This window comes from Anabrus simplex, chromosome 1, assembly GCF_040414725.1.
Source record: "Anabrus simplex isolate iqAnaSimp1 chromosome 1, ASM4041472v1, whole genome shotgun sequence".
Taxonomy (NCBI): domain Eukaryota; kingdom Metazoa; phylum Arthropoda; class Insecta; order Orthoptera; family Tettigoniidae; genus Anabrus; species Anabrus simplex.
The window spans coordinates 1,223,455,301-1,223,469,241 of NC_090265.1; the positions used below are offsets into that span (position 1 = coordinate 1,223,455,301).

Sequence of the window (13,941 nt, forward strand, 5' to 3'; positions counted from 1 at the left end):
TTAAAAATGTTCGATATACTGGGAATCGAACCCATATCCTTCAAATTAAACCGAGCATGCTCTTTTTTCTTTAAGCACCGGACAGGCAGGCAAGTAGATATTGAACCCTTGGGCCACGGGCACAGACGTCATGGGTTCAATATATTACTTGTTCTGTACCTGAGATATGATCTAAAAGTAAGTCGACACTCTTACTTCGTATAGCCGTAGCTCAGCAGGAAACGCCTAATTACGTTTCAGTACAGATAACTCTCATTCACTCTGTGTACAGTACATGCTGACCGGCCATCAGATACACTTACCAGAGATGTAGATTCCCCACGAGCTATCACCAGATGATGGAAAGGTAACTGTCCTTTGTGAAGACTGGATGTCAAACCTCCCTGAAAATAAGAAAAATTTGTTTTTAGAGAAATATGAAAGTGGATTTTTTTTAAGAAAACTAGTTAATAATGGATAGGCTACATTTGAATTTCATTCCTAAAGGGGCTTAGTGTAACTTTTATTATAAAGTTTCTAGGTATCTTTCTATATCCATATCAGAATATGATTCTAATAGTACTGTTTTGTGTTTCAAAATGAATAATTTCTTTCACGCACCAGTGTTTTAAACTCGGTAATTCTACTGACTGTGTTCTTGTCGTACATAGAACGCAATCACTTTCACAGTGGAAAAGTTTAGAATTCGATAGTCCACAAGAATAATGACTTATCTTTCCACATAGGATTGGAGTTAGGAAGGGCATCCGGTCGTAACATTGTGCCAAATTCAATCAAGTGCCGACCCCAGTAAACTGAGAAAAAGGCTAGGAAGATGATGAAGATTATTATTATTATTATTATTATTATTATTATTACAATTTGCTTTACGTCATACCGTACACAGATAGTTATTTTGGCGACGAAGGGATAGGAAAGGACTAGGGGTGGGAAGAAAGCATACGTGGCCTTGTTTAAGGTATAGCCCAGCATTTGCCTGGTGTGAAAGTGGAAAACAACGGAAAACTATCTTCAGGGCTGCCGATAGTGGGGATTCGAACCCACTGACTCCCGAACGCAAGCTGACAACTATGCAATCCAAACCGCGAGGCCACTTTCTTGGTATAAAAGAAGTAGTAGTAGTAGAAGGAGAAGAAGAAGCAATGTTTAGTGTTTCATGTAGAAATATGTCTGATTAACAGGTAACTATTTCGCGAGCTTCTTTCACATAAAAGCACTCTTAAATGCGAACGGACAGTGTCATGATTCAAAATATGAACACAGGATTCGGGCACCTTACCAACTTAAAAAAACATGTTTTAGACTTTTTTACCGATATTTACTTATTTTACTCATTCATTCCTTGTTTTCGTTTTTAATTATTTTCTATGTTTAAGGACAACACACACACACCCAGTCCTCGAGCCAGTGGAAATAACAAATTAAGATTAAAATCCCCGACCCGGCCTGGAATCGAACTCGGGGTCCCTTGAGCCAAAGGCCAGCACACTAACCATTTACCCATGGAGTCGGGCATTGAGCTACCCAGACAGTTGTGTCTCAGTACTGAGTGGCTTCACAGTCCTATTATTCAATACGAATTAGCAAGCGTTACTCTAGGAAGTGTTTGGGGATTAGCACGACACTGACTCAAGAGTAACCGGTACTAGATATAGATTTTTGGATTGGAATTTCTAAAGCTAATTTTGATGTTGTCGACCACTGTTCATTCTGGATTGTTATACAACCATTTATATAAGCAGAACTAGAAACATTTTAATAGCCACTCCTTTCTGTGAGTGACTTACGGATCTACTTTCTAATAATGGCTGGGTGAGGATCTTCTTATGTTACTGGAAAGTCAGACATTCAAGAGTATTGGTACAATTATTATGTAACTACAATAAAATAGGTGAAGAGCATTCATTAGGAACGAGGCACCTTACTTTCTTCTACGCACCATTGATTTAAACGCGGTAATTCTATTCACTGTGCTTTTGTTGTAGAGCGCAAGCTTTTTCACAGTGGAAAAGTTTGAATTCGATAGTTCACAAGAATAATAACTTCTCTTTCTACATTTCGCTCCAAGATAGATGTTATCATTATGCTACACCTAGTTTCCACATTCTAAAACAGAGTTGGTATTCAACGGACTTAGATTAGGAAATGGCTGTCAGTGTTCAGAAGGAGGAATTGAAATGTAGATAAAATCGGAGAATAAATGGAACTTCTACACTCACATCTCATCTGAACGAAGAGCTCAGTCCACCAGGCCAACTGACAAGTTATGCTAACAGGGTTTATAAAAGATGAGCTAGGTTCAACCAGAAGTCGTGGTGTCGGCTCTTTATTGAGCCCCCTTTCTTTACATCTTCTCTCCTACCCCAGCGGAAAATCTGATGCTACGCTGTTACAAAATGCACATTCAGAAATATTCTCATGGGGTGATGCCACAACACAACTGTGATACAATTAATACCAGTCCAGCACTTCATACGCACATACAAGTTAAAAAACTTCCACTGTAGTCAACTGTCCCGCTAAATCTCCAGATCTTAATCCCATTGAAAATGTGACTATTTGGAACAGCAAGTGAAACGCAGTCATCATCCCCGCAATTTAGTGGCTCTACGGGATCATATCATTAGCGAGTGGCTACAACTGGACAAGGCATGCCTGCAGAAACTTGTCTCCCTTCCGCACCAAATTAAGGAAGTTATCAAAGCTGAAGGCGGTGTTACTTAGAATGATGCCTTCAGGGGGTGAACAATATTTTGTCTAGTGAGCTCATATTTTAATAACGAAGTGCCAATTCACCAGCATACAAATTCGGTCTATATTACTCAGCAAGTTATTAAATTGGAACAGTGGACACAAATGAGTACATCCAGATTGTACGTCATACTGTACACCCTGAATCCATACTTTATTTTAGTACATGTTACAGAACAAAAACAAAATTTATACTCGTGAAATAATGTAATCACACACAAAATGAAACAGCTACAGTAATTTTTAAGATAATATTTATGAATTCTGATAACGTAATCACACTCTGGTTGCAGCCTTTCAAGAGGTATATCAATGTTTATTTTCCAACCTTATGCTATCTGTCAGAAAGGCCAACAATGTTGAAAATGAAGTCTAGAAGGCCAAGAAAGCTCGACGTTTCCATGCAGATAGCTACTAATCTGTAATGGAGCAAGAATGCTTGGTGACAGAAATTCCCTACGGGGATGTAAACAAATAAAATTTTCCGAAGTGTTCTGCAACTACACCGTCACCATATTATTCGGACGCACTTACATCGTGGCCACGAGCACGCAACGTTCCCCTGTCGACACTCCAGTCCCTTCGGCGGGCCGCTTTTCCACTTTCTTGTATTCGAGTGACCTTGCATTCTTAGTGTTTATCGCCTGTCGCTATTCGTTAGTAGCCGAGAGAGCTGTCTGTGCCCGTGGGACTGCGTCGCTCAACAGCGGACCTGCGCTGCTGTTCAGTTTTGCGATTGGAAGGAAAGAATATCTCAAAGAAGAGCTGAAGAGTTAATGAAGACTTGTTAAGATGCTAAATTACCAAATTACATACTAGCCTTGTCCGTTCATTAGCTATATGTTGGTACATAAGAATGTGTTGCGCATCGGCCCACCGAAGGCAAGCGAGCGGTGCGTACCCGAGGCCACGGCGCAGCTGCAAGCGGGCCCGAATAAAATGACGATCCTGTAAAAAAAGAAATCCTTTCGATTGCCACACTCGATTTCCTTTTCGACTTAAAACACAACAGCTCCCTATCACTCTGATTCGTTTTATTACTATTAATAAAGGGCATGGAACCTCCTTCAACAATGTGGGATTTTTCGTCAGAAAGGTGGTATATTTTCATGGATATGTTGCGCTCGTCAGAACAAAATTCCAAGAAAATTCAAAATTTCAATTCAAGACAGTGAGTAACAAGACAGTGCACGGTACTGGGAAATAAAAAAAAGCATTTACAAGAAAAATATTTTTAAAGAAATATGTATGTAAAATGCAGTTTTCTCCTGCTCAACATACATACGCACGTATGTATGTTCAGTCTTCAGCCATAAGGCTGATTGAATCCTCAAGGGCTCCACCATCAGCTGTCATACATGGCCTTGGCATCACTGAAGAGGCGTACTAGGGAAATGAGGAGTGAGTTCGTTTCCCGTTGCTTTCCTCACCGAGCCAGAAGTTGCTATTACATATCAGTCTGCGAAGCACACTGAAATGCATGCATCAACCAACCCTATGAGCAAAATTTTCACACCATTCATAACAGGAGCTGGCTGAATAAGAAATGGTATTACTAGCATCACTCATACCTCAGTCACTTTCATGTTGTCAAAGCCAAGGATAAGACTGTGACAGGTCAATGAATGTAACAAAATTGCTCTAGCCTATACCAGAATACATAGTGCACTGAAAACACTAGGTTCCGCCAGCAAAGGCAGATATGCAATCGTAATGAAGGTGAAGTGTTTTTCCTTCTTGTCATGTATTATCAAACCTGATTTACATTCAAATTTTTGTGCTAAGTGTCAATACATACGTAACTTAAGCTATACCGAATATCATGTTGCAGAGGCTTGTTTTCCATAAATGAAATATATTAAACATTTTAGAGAGTGGCGGACGAGACCTATTCTTATAAATATGTTCCGGGTTTTCTTGGAAAAAATATGGTTGGTTTATTAGAGACTAAGACTCGTTATTCACTGTATGAGTGAATATTGCCTAATAACCATCGTAACTGTGTTCTCTGTATCTACTATTAATTAGAGACAGAATGGGGAAAGATGTGGCCATGGCCTGCATCTTTCGATTCATCCCAACATTCAGTTTCAGTTGAATAAGAAAACCACAGAAAAACACTTCTAGGATGGCGATAAATAACACTTTAACCACTTCTATTCACAGTACGGTTATATAAGAAACCAAGGAATAGATCACCGGCTGACCGGACATGACGAAAGACATTATACTAAAATTCACACCTCGGCAACACTCTGGGACGATAAAAGTCGTAATTCAAATGTTCAAATATGTTCGATTTCAGAATAATGTAGTCATGTGCTGAACAAATAACTGCTGTGTAGTGAAGTCCAAAAACTTAGTTCTTCTGTACTCAATGTTGTGGGATCGAATCCCGACTTTTCGGGTTGCTTATCAAGATGTTTGGGGTTTGTTCATACATGATTTCGAGGGTCAGTTTTTCTGTTTGTTCGAAGGTGTATGTACACTACTCAATATTGATTTATGCAAATGTTGAGATATTCAGTATATATAGAAAAAGAAAACCTGAGATCAGAAAAGAAACATTTGTCAATTAGAATTAAAACAATGTACAATGTTTTGCAAACACAAATAGGAATTTTTATAACCAGTTGAGGAATGTGTAGGCATTATGCAACACTTGAGAGTTTGAAATTGACTCAGACGGTTCGTCCAAGAAAATAATATGCAAGGATGAGTGGCGCAGACAGTTGAGTACTGGCTTTCCGAGCCCCAATCAGCAGGTTTGATCTCGACTCAGTCGGGTGGTATTTAATGGTGGCTAAACACGCCAGGCTCGTGTGGGTAGGCTTGTAGGAATGTAAAAGAACTCCTGCGACACAAAATTCTGATACATCGACGTCTACGTAATGGGACTTAAAATGAATAGCAATAAGATAACATTGAACTTATTACGTAATGTTTTTTAAGATAGGTAGTCCTTAGCTCCTTTATCCCCTTTAGCTATACGACCCGCCGAGCAATCAACTCTTGTGCTCGACTTTAAGTAACTGCTCCTAGGACAGGGGATGTAAATTTAAGAGGTGCCCTGGCTTGTTCTTGACCCTAGAAGAAAGCATTTCATATGTTCACATTACTGAGCTTACATCAGTGTCTAAATACGTCTTTTGTCGTATGGCTTTTAGTGCCGGGAAATCCCAGGATGGGTTTGGCTCGCCAAGTGCAGGTCTTTCTATTTGACTCCCGTAGGCGACTTGCGCGTCGATATGAGGATGGAATGATGATGAAGACAACACATACACCCAGCCCCCGTGCCGTAGGAATTAACCAATTAAGGTTAAAATCCCCGACCCGGCCGGGAATCGAACCCGGGACCCTCTGAACCGAAGGCCAGTACGCTGACTGTTCAGCCAACGAGTCGGACACCTGCATGATCTCCATAAGACGTAAACAGTGACTTCAGTAGTTAACAGGAATTTGGAAGAGTTGCTCAAGCGAAAACCTGAGAATGTTGGAAGTGCTGATGTGGTTCTGTTCCACGCAGGCTGTTATCATTAGACTGCTTGCTATTCAATCACAAAATTGTTGCTCAAGTGTGGTGATCTCTGTTTGGGAAATCAAAGTCGTGCATCTCATTGCACTCTGTCGGTTAGCCACAATCTTGTGTAACATGCAGGAAATGATTCCAGTCATCTGTTAGATCGTGTAACAAGCTTTGAGCTTTAAAATGTTTTTCTATAAAGCCATTTCCTTGCGAGCGTGCATAATCGCTCATTCTTGCACGGATGTCATATAACTTTTTATTCTCTTCTTATACCACTTTTTCGACACTCTGGTGGGGTCGTTGATGCGAACTGTGTCACACGTGTGGACTCGGTCCTGTTTTACGGTGAGATACCCTTCGTAATGCTAACGCTATGCGAAACGGTGATCACATTAATGGGACTGTAAATAAAGGTTACAGATCTGTTCATATGATTATGAGGGTATCTTGGGATTGCAGTAAGGATGTAAAGCTCAACCTATAGTATGTGTGCAGTGTTAAGGACTGGAAATACTTACGTTTTGTGCGAATTTGTATTCAATGATGCTGGATTTAGAATGTTGAACTAGTAGTATTTCTTTAATATTTTCTTTCCATGTAATTACTTGTTTGTTTTTTTGCTAATTGCTTTACGTCGCACCGACACAGATAGGTCTTATGGCGACGACGGGATAGGAAAGGCCTAGGAGTTGGAAGGAAGCGGCCGTGGCCTTAATTAAGGTACAGCCCCAGCATTCAACTGATGTGAAAATGGGAAACCACGGAAAACCATCTTCAGGGATGCCGACAGTGGGATTCGAACCCTCTATCTCCCGGATGCAAGCTCACAGCCGCGTGCCCCTGACCGCACGGTCAACTCGCCCGGTAATTACCTTTTTACTCTTATTGTTGTTGTTGTTGTTGTTTTAACTTTACCTTATTATCACACTACTGTAAATGATCATTGCCACTGGGATATTTCCCAATTGCGATGCATTTTTAATATTAAAATAATAAAAAAGGGTATGGTTCTAGTGTAGAGATCCCTCACAAGGATTAATTGATTCGAGAAATGGACGAGATCCAAAGGATTTGTTCCATGTGATTTCCGACAAAGAGTAGCGTTACGAAAATGTTACAATTTTTGGTTTAAAAAAGTAGGAAAAGATCATAATATGAAATTAAATTTGGAATTAAAGAGGAATATTTGGTTCAAACATTATTTTATATAAAGAGGAATTAGGGATTGGAATAATTCACTAACAACTAAGATGTTCGATGAATTTTCAAATCCAGCATCAACCTATACAAATTCACACACAACTTAAGTATTTCCAGTGCGTAACACTACGGCTTACAATACTATAGGTACATCCTTAATTGCAACCGCTGAACACCCTCATAATCATACCAGGTAAACAATTGGTATGTTATCTGCCACCTGGGATATAAGACCTGTATGCAGATCAGTGGAAATTGAAATGTAATGTAATGTAATGAAATGAAATGAAAATTAAGAGAAATATTCATTATTGGAAGTTATTTTGGTGGCTGTCAGTGTGGGGTGTTGTGTCTGAATGAAGAGTAGTGTATTGCGACAAACACAAGTACCGAGTCCCAGAGACTGAGGAAAGGATCATATGCGATTCAAATCCTCGACCCGGTCAGAGAAAGAAAACCTGGGGCCATGTGAACCGAAGTCATCAACGCTGACCATTCAGGCACGTAGCCGGAACCGTCAAACCTTATTCACAGTGAAAGATATTGTTGTTCATTTACGTGAGCATTATACGAATCAGTGTCCGACTCGCTGGCTGAACGGTCAGCGTACTGGCCTTCGGTTCAGAGGGTCCCGGGTTCGATTCCCGGCCGGGTCGGGGATTTTAACCTTCATTGGTTAATTCCAATGGCTCGGGGGCTGGGTGTTTGTGCTGTTCCCAACATCCCTGCAACTCACACACCACACATAACACTATCCTCCACCACAATAACACACAGTTCCCTACACATGGCAGATGCCGCCCACCCTCACCGGAGGGTCTGCCTTACAAGGGCTGCACTCGGCTAGAAATAGCCACACGAAATTATTTATACGAATCAGTACTGTATTACACGAGCTTAAAACGTACATTTTCTTAGGTTATATGGTTCCCTAGCCGTAGTGATAAGGCATGATCAAATACGCCAACCCTATATCACGTAGCTGTGATCTAGAATTCGGGAGATGGTGGGTTCGAACCCCACTTTTGTCAGCTCTGAAGATAGTTTTCCGTGGTTTCCCATTTTCAAATGATGTAAATCGTTACCTTACCAATCCTAACCCTTTCTCATCCTTGCATCATAAAAAACCGTCGATGTATTAGTGCGCACTAAACCACTAGCATAAAAGCTCATGTTGCAAATTTAGCGGCACGTAAAACAAGTTCTGGGAGGCAAAATTCCGGCACCTAACGGTCTCTAAAAAGAGTAGTCAATGTGAAGTAAATATCCTATTATTATTATTATTATTATTATTATTATTATTATTATTATTATTATTATTATTATTATTATTATTATTATTATTATTATTATTATTTATAATCCACAATTTTATAATTTGGTTTATGAGCTTGTTCGGTACAATGTACATGGAAGAAGTACTATTTAGTACATACGCACATATGCTTCATACATATCGGTATATACTTACATCGTTGCCAAATATATTTGACAGATGTGTATGAGATATTTACTATACATAAATGGTCAAAATTATTAGTGGACTATTTTCATTATTATTATTATTATTATTATTATTATTATTATTATTATTATACGGCTAACAGAATTCTTCACATGTCTCGCTGCCTGGCAGAGTCAGAGAGGCTACCCTTCAAGCATAATGCTGTAAAATTGAAAATGTCATACTGATATTTGTGATTCAAATCACAGAAGGCATTTTAATGTTGAAACAAGGTGATGAAAGACTTGGAAGGTGGTAATTCTAGCCTTAAGAAATACGGAAAACTTTTTCATCATTACTTATTGTGAATGTTGACCTGAGTTGGCCTGACGGGACTTCAGAAACACTCTTAGAATATAGTTTTTAATCCTCTTCTCAGAATTTTAATTAAATATTTATTTATTAGTGACAGGTGAAGGACGTAACACCAGTTATTTTCTCCGAGTTGTGTTGGATGGTGGACAGCTTGTTCGATGGAACTACTGTGTAGGTAAAAGTCAAGGACTTCAGTTCTCTTCAGGAGTTCTTAATCGTTTTGTCTCTTTCTCATAAACAAATTGCCTTTCGGAGCTCCAAGCGATGCTGTCTACCAAACTAATTTGATGGTACACTAAGTTATTAAACGTCATTAATTCTATTATAGATGAATGAAAATTTAAAAATAACTTACAAGATTAGTATTGAGGGATGGGCAGTAAAGACTTCGTCAATGAAATGTGAATATATCGTAATATACCGCACAATGTTGAAGATCCCAGGTAAAGCAACGTACATAGTACAGTGCATGGCTATCAAATGAAGTATTTGCAGAGTTTGAAGTACCGATGTGTTCTTGAGTTTGCAGCTTCATAACGAGTAAAAGTATTGTCAATTTTAGAGCAAGCAAACTTTACTCAGTACTTTGTAGACCCTTTATAGTGTACCCCGGATGAGCTGAGGCATTGTTTTTACTTCCTGAGTGGTGAGTTATTCTCTTTCTCGATGCCACACACCAGTCGTTCTTTCTGTTAATTGATACTTGGTTGTGCGCTTGTATTCACTTATTTCGTCTTGAAAATGTTTCCATATGTCCACAAAAGGGTCAAGTCAACACACACATTTCATTTTCCTGAAGATGGTTTATTACATTCTTCGATAATATGTAACCGGGAAATCACAATTTTAGTTGGGGAATTAGGTACCACTACGCTCTGTGGGTGACGGTGGTAGAACACATCCACCGTATCCCCTGCCTGTCGTAAGAGGCGACTTACAGAGGGACCAAGGGCTCTCAACTTGGGAGCATGGTTGGCGACCATAGTTCCCCAAGCTGAGGCTGGCAATGCTTGCACTCACTTGCGTCAGGCTTTTCACTTTCATGTTCCTTTTGTGACCTCAGTCGGTCAACCCCTACAGTATTAGGTTTGCGAGGCATACGTAGTCCTTTATTTTCACGACTCTTTCTTTCGCTGATTCATTTTTCGAAGGGTCAGACCTAGTGCTAGGAGAGGATGGTCTCCCACTTTTACCTCCTTTTAAATCAATAATCACTACCATCCATCCAGTGTTTGGAAATGTTGCTCTCACCTCAATGAACGTGGGCCATTTCCTTCCCTGAACTCACATCGAACATCATTTTTTCTTGTAATGTTTTAGAGTTTCTTTTGGACGTTCTTGCAATGTTTGTTCCCTAGACCTACTGTGAACAATGCTATTCGTATGCTTAGAGGAGTGACTGGTTCTCGCAAAGTAATTTTATTTTTAATTCTTCTGATGCTTTGGGTTGATATCTTCTGTGTTCTGGAATTTTCAAAAGATTTCAATGTAGCGTTCCATAGTGTAATAGTAATTTTCCTCACCTTTGAGCTAATGACACATAGAATCAAAAATTTTAACTATAAAGACAAGATTTTATTACAGTTCCTAATACGATGGCTACCAGAATTACTAGCAACGGCCAATGTTAGGCTCACCTCATCATCACTTATGACTCAACAATCACAAGAAAGTTACAGTATCTAACTTAAAACATTCCCTTAAAAGTATCATAATATAACGGTATCCGACTCTTTGGTTGCATAGGGTAGACTACTGGCCCTTCGTTCAGAGGGCCCTGGGTTTGATTCCTGGACAGGCCAGGCATTTCAACTGCATCTGATTAATTCCTCTAGTGCGAGCGTTGGGTGTCTTTATTTTTATACTGCACTTCAAACCACCGCTGAAACACGCAATAGTAAATACATTCCTCCACATTGGGTTGGTGTCAGGAAAGGCACCCAGCCATGAAACTGGGATAAATTGGTAAAACGTGCCAACCCCTAGTAATGAGGAAAAGGCCAAGAAGAAGAAGAAGAAGATGTAGAAGAGGAAGAAGAAGAAGAAGAAGAAGAAGAAGAAGAAGAAGCTTTTTTGCTATTTGCTTTACGTCGCACCGACACAGGTCTTATGGCGACGATGGGATAGGAAAGGTCTAGGAATGGGAAGGAAGCGGTCGTGGCCTTAATTAATGTACAGCCCCAGGATTTGCCTGGTTTGAAAATGGGAAACCACGGAAAACCATCTTCAGGGCTGCCGACAGTGGGGCTCGAACCCACTATCTCCCGATTACTGGACACTGGCCGCACTTAAGCGACTACAGCTATCGAGCTCGGTTAGAAGAAGAAGAATAAGAATAAGAATAAGTGTAACATATCAGTGTATAACCTATAGAGTTAAACCGACAATAATAATAATAATAATAATAATAATAATAATAATAATAATAATAATAATAATAATAATAATAATAATAATAATAATGGTGTATGACCTCCGGAGAGGCCTAGCGCAGATCTTTCGAGTAGATGCCCATAGGCGACCTACGAGTCTGTGAGGATAGGACTTGCGATTTGGCTCACATAGCTATTAGCTTGCATTCGGGAGATAGTGGGTTTGAACCCCAATGGCGTCAGCTCTGGAGATGGTTTTCCGCGGTTTCCCATTTTCACACCTGGAAAATTCTGGGTCTGTACCTTAATTAAGGCCATAGCCGCTTCCTTTCCACTCCTACGCCTTTCATATCCCATCATCGCCGTAAGACCTATCTGTGTCGATGCGATGCAAAGCCGATTGTTAAAAAAAAGAGGATAGGGCTCTGTCTAGGATGAATTGTAATGTTGAAGATGGCACATGCACCCACACCCCAAGCCAGTGGAATTTACCAATTAAGGATAATATACCCTACCCGATGGATAATCGAACCCAGGGATACTCGAGCCACAGGTCAGCATGCTAACCAGTTATCAACAGAGCCGGACTACAAAATTAATTAAAAGACAGCCATAGAACACCCAACAGTGGTTCAGTTTTCTCTGCCATCTGGTAGAGTAAAACAGAACGTTGATATTAACTTGAAGGCAACCTAGATGGCATCAAAACAAAATGCCTGCACGCGCGTGGTGTCTGCTGCTACTACTGCTGTTAAAACTAATCCTGAACAAACAATTTTGCTAAAATTTGCAAGTGAACTAGGCATGCTTTGGCAACAGTTGAAATTCGTGAAATACAAGAAACCATAGAACAATCAACAAATACAACAGTAAAACCAGAAACTCAAGACGGACAACCTTCACCTGTTGACAATTACACCCTGGAGGATGCAATAGCTACAAAAATATACGCAGAATTTCAGACAGCTCTGACAGAATATGGGGATACAGACTCCACACCAATACCAATGCCATTCCTTCAAAAGCAAACGAAGAAGCTCGTCCGGACCCGCAATGTAGGGGGCAATGCATCCGCCTGTCACCCGGCGGCGCCGGGTTCGATTCCCAGCAGGGTCGGGAGTTTTTAATTGTAAATGATTAATATCCCTGGCCTGGAGACTGGGTGTTTGTGTCGTCCTTAAGTTCCTTTCCTCACATTCAACACTCTACCCTTCCTCCATTCGAATTACACGCAGGTTCATATCACAGGGTGCAAGTAGGGGCAAAATATTTCTATAGGTCGACGCCCCGAACAAATAACATTATTTAAAAAAACAAAGAAGCTCGGCATGTTTATAGAAATATTAAATAAACAGACACTGGCAAGTCTTCTAGCTACTCATCAAACGATTAGATCTCTCCACTAAATTGTCAAACCAGGATCAGAGAACACCTTAGCAGTACCGCCTGGCGAAACTATTAGCCACCGAGCTCGATAGCTGTAGTCGCTTAAGTGTGGCCAGTATCCAGTAATTGGGAGATAGTGTGTTCGAGCCCCACTGTCGGCAGCCCTGAAGATGGTTTTCCGTGGTTTCCCATTTTCACACCTGGCAAATACCGGGGCTGTACCTTAATTAAGGCCACGGCCGCTTCCTTCCAATTCCTAGGCCTTTCCTATACCATCGTCGCCATAAGACATATCTGTGTCGGTGCGACGTAACGCAGATAGCAAAAAACAAAAACAAAACAAAAAAAGACTATTAGCCGATCTCCGATAAGGTGTCAACAGATTAACAGAGTACAGAGCATGTAAACAAAATGTTAAGGAATACCAACACGCATTCAGGCCGAGATTCAGAAAACATGACCACCTCAGAACATCTAGACACCATAAAAGGAACGCTCACCGATTTGCCGGTGGAAATTAAAGCAATTCGGAGAGCCAAGAAAGTTATCATAGTACCAATAACCATAGCGAGCAATGGTCTTAATTCTAGTACATTGCATAACAGCCTCTGCACCCCGTCAGCTACATTGATCTTCAAAAATAAGTCATATTAGCCACCTGCTACATCGTCCGGAAGTTACTGGAATATCCACTGCATGACTCCACCATAATTATGAACAATCAGTTGTTGTTTGTAAGTAGTTTGTGTGTACATATGTGTGTAATTATATACAGTGCCTATTCTTTGTGTCTGGCACCGAAGAGGTGAACAAAATAACACTACTAATTTAGTGTGGCTGTTGTCCGACTCCTTGGCTGAATAGTCAGCATTGAGGCCTTCGGTTCA

General features: G+C 40.3%; 1 protein-coding gene across 2 annotated transcripts in view; it reads right to left on the reverse strand.

Moving 5' to 3' along the window:
• Positions 1 to 13,941, reverse strand: part of LOC136858211 (very long chain fatty acid elongase AAEL008004) — a 301,631-nt gene that overhangs the window by 233,836 nt on the left and 53,854 nt on the right. The window contains exon 2 of one of the 2 annotated variants that reach the window (XM_067137591.2): positions 303 to 383. The exons of the other annotated variant lie outside the window; for it this stretch is intronic. The gene's annotated coding sequence lies outside the window, so the exon portion shown is untranslated. The remainder of the gene's footprint in view (positions 1 to 302; positions 384 to 13,941) is intronic. 2 annotated transcript variants of the gene reach the window in all.